Below are 9,170 nucleotides of genomic sequence, written 5' to 3' on the forward strand. Positions count from 1 at the left end.
GTTCGAGTATAGGCATATGCCTGTAAGTTAATTCTCTGGTGTGTGACCAAGACAGATAGCACCTTCTCTTAATTTCCTGAAACTCAATACAGCCTTGGCGTTATCACCGAACAAGGTGGTTTTCTTTCCCTCTTGTTTCAGTTAACATGTAGGTGCTCGAGGGTGTCTGTCGTACACTCGATAGCTCTATAAGAACGAATGCATTCCAAGGCAGAATGTGCTACCATGCAACTCTCAGCCTACAAAGTCAAGTGAGGAGCAGAGTACTGCCTTCTCACTGATTTTTTTTTTTGCAACTGTCGAGGGTTAACTTCTAATTCAGATCTCTGCCCGTCCATCACAGACTTAAGTCTTTGGTTGGCTCTGGATTCTCGCTTGTGGTTGATATTTTGTGCTCCACAGTTGCCATTGCGAGAATCATTGGACAGAGATGTCTCATTAGACTCATTAGCTCTTTCTGTTTACCCACAGTCCAACAGAAATTTGTAAATCTTCTGCTTGTGATGATTTAGAATGGTTTTTTGGACAAAACCGTGGTTTTCTGTCTTTCATATTCTTTTTTCCAATTCGTAAAGTGTTCAATTACTAGTTGTTCACCCTGAATTGGAGTGAGGTTGGAAGACATTGCATGATAACTGCTGCCAGTATGAAGAGAGAGTTCCTCCCAGAACGTCTCTTCCTTTATCTAAATGTGTTGTCTTCTAGTTGGTATGGACTTCATGTTTAAGACACACTCAGTGTTGTCAAGTGTTTTTTGGCCTACTTTGAAGTGAAGCTAAGTACAGGCAGTCCCCGGGTTACGACGTGGGTTCTGTTCTTGAGACACGTTGTAAGCCGAAAATCGTTGTAAGCCGGAACATCATAAAAAAAAATCCTAAGAAAACCTTACTGGGTGCATTCAAAAGTATGTAAACTGCATTCTTATTGGATTTTTCATCCCCAAAATCTTCAAGTATTGATTGTTTTTTATTTTTGGTGTCATATTTCTTCTGCCAGATGAGCATTGTAGGCGTCGTAACCCTGGAAATAATTTCTGATGAATATAATTGAAAAGCGCCTTAACCTCGGAACGTCGTAAGCTAAACCCGTCGTAACCGGGGGACTGCCTGTATGTGAGAACAGCCTCTACTTCCTTAGTTTTCAGGCGTCTTTTACTCTTTACGCCCATTCTGCCATCGAGCTACCAGGGGTATAACCAATCTGTACTTATATATGTTTTATGATAGGAAGAAAAAAAAAAAAAAAACTAGACCATTTTCTAAGTGACTGGCATGGCATCCGTAGGAGGAAGCACCGGATGTTCTCCTATTACCTCTTCACCTTTCCAGTAGGTGCTGAGTTTGGAGAGTCAGGGGGCACAGTAGACCTGGAGCACCCACCACTCTCAGTGGATGGGCCTTGACTTTATTTCAGTGTCAGTGTTTTCTGGTCGTTTTATTTTGGTGTTATGCCCAGGGCAAGGGCGGGCACCTATCGTACTTCGCTAGCCATAGGAGCATTCCCCTCGCTGCAAAGTTTTCCCTAAGCAGGAGGTGACCCTTTGTTCTACTGTCATACCACTACGAGTTAAGATGAGCGCCAACCAGAGGACCCCATGTGTTCCATTTGCATAGCTCTTAATTAATAGAAACAACTTTTCTATTTTCAGATTCATTATATGACATAATGATTTGGAGTAGAATATGTCCATGATCCCACCTCCTTTTAATGTGGAGTCAGCTATATAATTACTGGGTAAGCCCCATATACAGAAATAATATTTTTATTGTAAGGTTTTGTATATACTTAACCAGTAATTATATGATCAAAACTCTCCCGCCTCCCTTCTAATGGTCATTAAACATGAAACAGAATGAAGTGCTTTGCTAAGTTGTTCCTAGTATTGCCGTTTGGGGATGGCACTGTATATCTACACAGAACAATCAAAGCGCTGCCGAACGTTGGAAACTAGAGCTGTATAATTACTAGGTAAGTATGTACAAAACCTTATTTTATTATAAAATATCATTTTTAGAGTTACAAATATTAAGCTGCATGTACCTATTATGAAAGTTACTTACCTTGCGAGTAACTTGCACATGAAGGGGAATATAATTGATAAATGCTTTTGTGCACTGGCCAGGATTCAGACGTCCCCCTTTTTGGATGAGATACAGAATATGCTGGTGACTTATTTGGCCTTGAAGAGGGATATACTATATAGCATTTATTGCTTTGGTGTACAATTTTCTTCCAAATTGCAGTAGAATTTATATCACTTAACTACGTATCACAGTGTTGTCATTACTATACTCGTGACTGTTGAACAGTCCAAAGTGCCTTTTCTTTGTATAAGATGCAGGGTAGAGCATCAGCCTATCCATAGGTAGTATATCAGGAGAGAGGTAGGATGTTTCTGACTGATGTACCAGTTCTGTATTTCAAATTGAAACAAATCGATCATGATAGCTGATTTTGAAGTTATAGCAGTGGGGTACGTAAAATGGTTATGTCACATAGACATGCATAACATTTTTATATGATTGCTAAGTTTGTCACTTCTGGCTCAATATGGTGATTTTGTCACTTAATTGACATGATTATTATAATCACCAGTGTTATGCCAGAAATACCCCAAATATCAGATTAACATAATTTTAGGAATAAATTCCACCCAAAGGAAGTATATAGTTGATATTGTAGTTGATAAATTAATGTGCCCATCCAGTTTTTGAAACTGCACTATTTCTTAATAAGATGGGTAAGTCTGTTGTGTACCTTTTTTATCTGTGTGGTTGTTTTTTAATTCGCTGTAGTTTCTCTGCCTTCACTAGGTATCCTCTAGAGAATCACTAAAATATTTTCCTTTTTTTCAGGTGAGTTGCCAGTTATGCTTGGATAACGTTTGCCTGGTAGGTAAAATCACTACCCTTATTACCTAGAGTAAGAAAATTCAGGAAGATAATGTCAGACACTGACATTTTTCTTTTTTTCTATTGTTTAGACATTGAAGGATTTCAAATCATAATGTAAATATGTATATACCATAATACCCCGAACTTATACGATTTGATTTGCCCGAATTACAATAGTGCGAACTTTTCATTGGAACCTATTATCATACACAAGTTCTTCACAAAAGCAAACATTTGTGAATCCTCCAGAAACACTGCAAAGCCCTGCAAAAATATTTTATGTTTAATTTATTATGCAAATTTTGAACTTATAAAGCTTTCTTTTTTTTTTCCCCTTTGTGAAATCTTTATTAAAACTCTATTATTCTATTTTTGTACATGCATAAATATGATACAAAGATAATTACAACGCCTACCAGTTGGTGAGTATATGTACTTTTACAAGATGTGATACCCATTCACAAAATTACTGTACTTTTCAAAGATTATATCCCTTCAGAAACTTTGTTTAATTTCTAAAGTACATACTACTAGTACACTACAATTAGTGTAAGTTTTCATGCTTTCAAGTGTAAAATCAGTATGGAGATTTTGTGTATGCTATTTATATTTTTGAAAATATATACAAAGGCAGTTTGTAATTCAGTGTTTGTCACTTTATAAAGACCTTCATGATCAACTAGTAAAAACATATCAGAGACATAACAAGGAGTTTTGTCATTCTTCAAAAATTACTATCTTAACCTCAGAGAAAAGTGATGGGTACAATCTGTATGTACTATGTTATGTAATTACAGCACATACAGTTAGTGGATTTTCAGAAGATGTGATCCCTCATTCACACTTTTTAAAGATGATACCCCTGCAGATTTTACCTACACATGCCATACACATTTCTCTCTCTCTCTCTCTCTCTCTCTCTCCTCTCTCTCTCTCTCTCCTCTCTCTCTCCTCCTCTCTCTCTCTCACATGATTTGAAATTGATTGAAATGTACCTTTCACCCCACACTCTGCAAACATTACGTATTTACATACATGTTTTTCTTTATTTTATTGAATTGTGTACCTTTGTTATGACTGACTTACGAAGTTTACCTAGGTGACCAAAAGAAAACTGTTTATTCTGAGGAAAAAAGAAAATGGCATCCCATGAATTACGGGTAATATTAGTATACATACAAAAAATGGATACATATGTATGTAGTACTTAGTGTAACTATTTTATGCTAACCCAGTAATTTCCTTTTTAAGGCTAATGTATTAAACTAACTTTTGAATGAAATTACAGTAACTTTAATTTCATTTAAAAGTTAGCTTAATAGTACTTAAGGAGCATGATTAGGGTCATTTTTAGTGTTCAACTCTAGAAGCAAGCATTATTAGCATTTTTAGAGAACCGTGCCAAACTTACACGAGGCGGTCAGGAACCTAACCTCGTAATATATATAATTTATATACTATATACATAACATATATATACACACACACACACACATATATATATATATATATATATATATATATATATACAGTATATATATATATACAGTAGTACCTCGAGATACGAAAGGCTCTACTTACGAAAAACTCGAGATACGAAAGCCAATGCGAAAAATTTTACTGCTTCTACATACGAAAAGTTTCAAGATACAAAGGTGTTGTTGTAAAGTCCAGAGATTCGCCGGACCACCGAGAACAATTTTAAAACTCCTGCGCCGCCAACTGAGTAAACTCGCCACCATCCTCCCGCTCTCCCATTGGTTCCTGATGCTAGTCACCCCATAAGGTCCTGCTCTCCTATTGGTCAGCATCTACCCCTTGTGCTTTAAGTATTCTATTGGTAAAAGGTTGCTGTAATTGAAAAACTTATTCATGCAATACATTAATAAAAAAAAAAACATATTAGGTAAAGATAGAATAAAGAATAGAAATGAATGGTTATCATACTGTTTGGTAGTTTCAGTAGTTTAAGTGAGATAATAAAATTTATGGCTTACTGTTTAAAAGTGATTGCTTGGCGATCGTTCGATACTAGTAAGTGCTGAATGTAAATAAACAGACGTTTGGAAGCTTTTTTTTTTTTTGTTGTTTATTATAGTTAATGGTTACTTAATAATTATTTGAAATTGAAATGAGTACATGCAATACATTTATAAAAAAATGTGAATTAGATATCAGAAAATATAAATAAATCAGTCTGCCAACAAATAGGTATTTTTTAGAATTCTTCTTTCTGTTTTATTATTACGTTACGTATTACGTATGTTTCATTACAGCTGTCAGTAACTCGGTATCTCCATTAGGTAAAGATAGAATAAAGAATAGAAATGAATGGTTATTATACTGTTTGGTGGTTTCATTAGTTGAAGAGAGATATTAATGACAATTTATGGCTTACTGTATGCTAGGAAAAATGATTGCTTGGCGCTCGTATCGAATACTCGTAAGAATGTAACAATCGATTGGAAGGTTTGATTTTTCTTTGTTTGTGCATTATAGTTAATAATTAATTAATAATTATTTGAAATGAGTACATACTGATTATTTATACATTTTATTGGCATATTCTAAGCTTTTAGCTCTTAGGTTTAGATGTCAGAATCATAGACTAGGCTACAGTAGCAACCGCTAACATAGGCTAGGCTTATTGCTATGGGACATATGCTAAAGTCCTAATATATGCAGTAAAAATGGGGTGAATTGAACATTACATGCAGTTGAATATTACTCAAGTATGTACAGTATTTGGCCTTTTTTGGAGACATATTTCTTCCGTCGTAACCCTAGAACATGTGTTTTAGGCCTGGAAATATAATTTACTGGGGTGTTTTTGGAGGGCTTGGAACGGATTAGCCATTTTACATGTAAATGTGTTCCAAGATACGAAAAACTCATAATACGAAGGCCGTCTCGGAACGGATTAATTTCGTATCTCGAGGTACCACGTAGTATATATATAGTGTGCGTGTGTGTGTGTGTGGTTAAAACCACAGGAGATGCGCTTAACTTCAGTATATAAGTGAATACCACTGGAAAATGACAGGCATAAGGGAAGGTCAGTACCAAAGGCTTTCTTGACATCAGATCACAGCTTAACTAAGGAAACAGGCCAATCTCTACATTTATCTTATCTTTATTGCGACGTTTCGCAATAGTATTGCCTTTATTACAAATGGGAATCTTGTCAATAAATATAATAAAATTATAAAACAATCTTAAGGTTGTTATAAATCATACAGTAGTAAAGAGACTAAAATTTAAAATTACAAAAATACATATATTTAAAAGTTAAATAAATTCTTATGTATGCAATATGTGTATATACAGTAGAGACCCAGTCCTTGGCCCTACTAGAATGTGAAATAATCGGATTTCAACACAAAATTTTGAGTAAATTTTGCATCAGAGCTAAAACAAAAAACCCAGAATCCAATCCAATGAATCATAGGATTTTGTAAACAAAAGTGGTTCAGTACTGTTTTGATTCAATCATTGGTCCCAAGACAGCCATTGTAAACAATCAGAAGAAGAAAGCGTTAAGAACCACAATTAAACTTAAGAAGTTTAATGAAAATTATTATGAAAGAGGCATTCATGTGACAAGATTTTTAATGAACTGTAAACAAAACATTAGTAATAATGGTAAAAACCATAGGTTATTCAAGTGGATCACTATTGATACAACTTTTGATACGTACTGTACACAAAACAAATGTTATTACAGTAATTACTGTGGATAATTACCATAATTTGACATTAGGGTGAGCGAGCTTTCACTATGTAACTTGTATATGATCTCTAATTCTAAAATCATAAAAGTTCTATCAACCTAAATATTTTCTGGAGAAAATGATCATTTGTAAAAGTTAAACTTGTATTACAGAATATAAGCATTGTCATCGTATGCCATTTGCATTTGATATTGTTTACATATACAAAATCTTGGCTGATTGAGCACTATCAATATCTACATTGCCATTACTTGGCTGGTAGAAGAGATGTAATTAGTAGAAACTTTTCATGTAAATTAAGGAAGTTGGGTTTAAAATGTGTACTTTTGTTACACTGACAGAACCCATTAGCAAAGGTTGAATAATAGTGAGAATAATAATAATTTTAATAAAACCCTTGTTTTACTGTATCAAATTATATTGCATATATTATTACCCTGTTATTTAATTATAATATGAACAGAGCAATCTGTCATTTGCATTCTGGTTTTGTTTACATAACTAAAGTAATAAGCTGATTTCATTTTACCGATATCATCACTGTCTTTAGTTGCCGAATGGAACTTGATTTACAAAAGAAAGCTGGGTTTAAGAATCGCTGGTACTATTTATTAACATAATAGATTAATTGAAGTACTGCATGTGTGTTTTTGTCAGTTTCAGATAGTGCTTTTGCCTCCCAAAATATTTTGCAGTCTACTCATTATTCATAGTTCCCAGTCATGCTTGACTTACGAGCCTTGTTGTTTACTAAAAGGCAATATTTTCTTGGTGGTATTTTATAATCAAACTAAAGGGTTTTGTGATATTGATAGTTCCCCATTTATCCTTGATATCGAGATTCTTTCCAATTTTAAAGGCATATATTTTTGGGGATCCACCTCTAACAGATATTACTCCACTGATAATGACATCACATTCATAAAGCATAAAGAGGCTATAAAAAGTGCCTGTATTTTACAAGGATATTTTTTGGAAAATAAATTTGTCATAACATGTATTGAAAGATATTTTAAAGTGATTTTGTTATACTACAGTATTCCAGTAGACTGTATGATGGTTTGTTTACATCTGCTCAAGCCACTAGCTGGCGACATAACTTAGGCAGTTTTTCTTAAGTCTGTAATGACAAACATAATTTGGTTTATTTTTAATATTTCATATTATTAATTTGCTGTAATAATTAGGCTTGATTTTCAATGTGTTATTATTAGCAACAATTTTTGTGCCTACCCCTTACATTACATACCATGTAGGTATATAGTAGATTCAAATCAACCGTGCATCGGAAGTCTAGGCCAGTCGTCCCTTATGACGCTCCTGATTGGCTCTTGATAAGCCAATCACAGGGATGGAAACTCTCAGACTCTCGAGAGTTCACACAGGCAGGATGTATGTTCCACCTCTCCCGATGGATACGTCTTTCAAAAGTATCCCTCAGGAGAGGTGTAACATATATCCTGCCTATATGAACTCTCGAGAGAGACTGAGAGTTTCCAACCTTTTGATTGGCTTATCAACAGCCAATCAGGAGTATCATAAGGGTCTGGCGTAGACATCAGATGCACAGTTGATGTGAACCTACTATAGCCTAGCTTATGGCACTCAGTCAAGCATCGGTAATAATGGCTGCATTGGGCTTACGTAGGCCAGATATTTTGATACAGTATATATTTGAAAATTTAAAAAGTGCCTCGAATATGATGTGTTATTTAACACTGAACTTATATTTAATTATAAATTTATGTATAATGTTTTGTATAAAAGGCAAGGTTAGGGTAATAACTGGTGGTCAAGAATGGATTAATCCATTTTCAGTTATTCTTTATGAAAAAAATTAATTCAGATCTCTACAAAAATGTACAGGCAGTTCCCTGGTTATTGGCAGGGCTCCATTCTCAGCAGTGTTGATAATCAAAAACCACCATTAACAGAAACTGGCGATTTAGGGCACTGAGAACCAGTTAATGTCACCTCTGTTAGGTATCTTCCTCTGTTAGGTATCTTATGGCGCCATAACTCTATTATAACCAAAACTCTGTGCATTATGGCACCATAAATCGCTGATTTTATGGCGCTAGACATACACCGTGAAACTGGATCGCCATGAACCGAATCCACTGATAACCAGGCACTGCCTACCGTAAATTATCATTATGAAATAAGTAAAAATCATTTAGAAATGCACCTGAAACCATCCCAAAATCCCAAGAGCCATCTTTTAGCAACTAAAAGGTGGGTGGAGAAAAGGGCCTTCTTGGTGCAGATCTCCAGCAGCTTACAGAGTGAGGCTTTGGGTATGTTGAGGGGTGCTGTCGACTGACTCCTGTAGACATGCTCAAGGATGATACAGGCGCCCTCGGTTAGCGGCAGGGTTCCGTTCCTGGCCACCGACGCCAAGCGATTTTCGACGCTGAGCGATTTTAAAGCTACGGCCGCCGCACACCTTCTTTCGAAACTCTAGACAGTCAATGGGCCGTAATCCCACAACGGCGCAATAAGTAAAATTATATGATGCAGTATAGTACTATAGAATTTACTGTAC

This window comes from Macrobrachium nipponense, chromosome 3 (assembly GCF_015104395.2).
Source record: "Macrobrachium nipponense isolate FS-2020 chromosome 3, ASM1510439v2, whole genome shotgun sequence".
NCBI lineage: Eukaryota > Metazoa > Arthropoda > Malacostraca > Decapoda > Palaemonidae > Macrobrachium > Macrobrachium nipponense.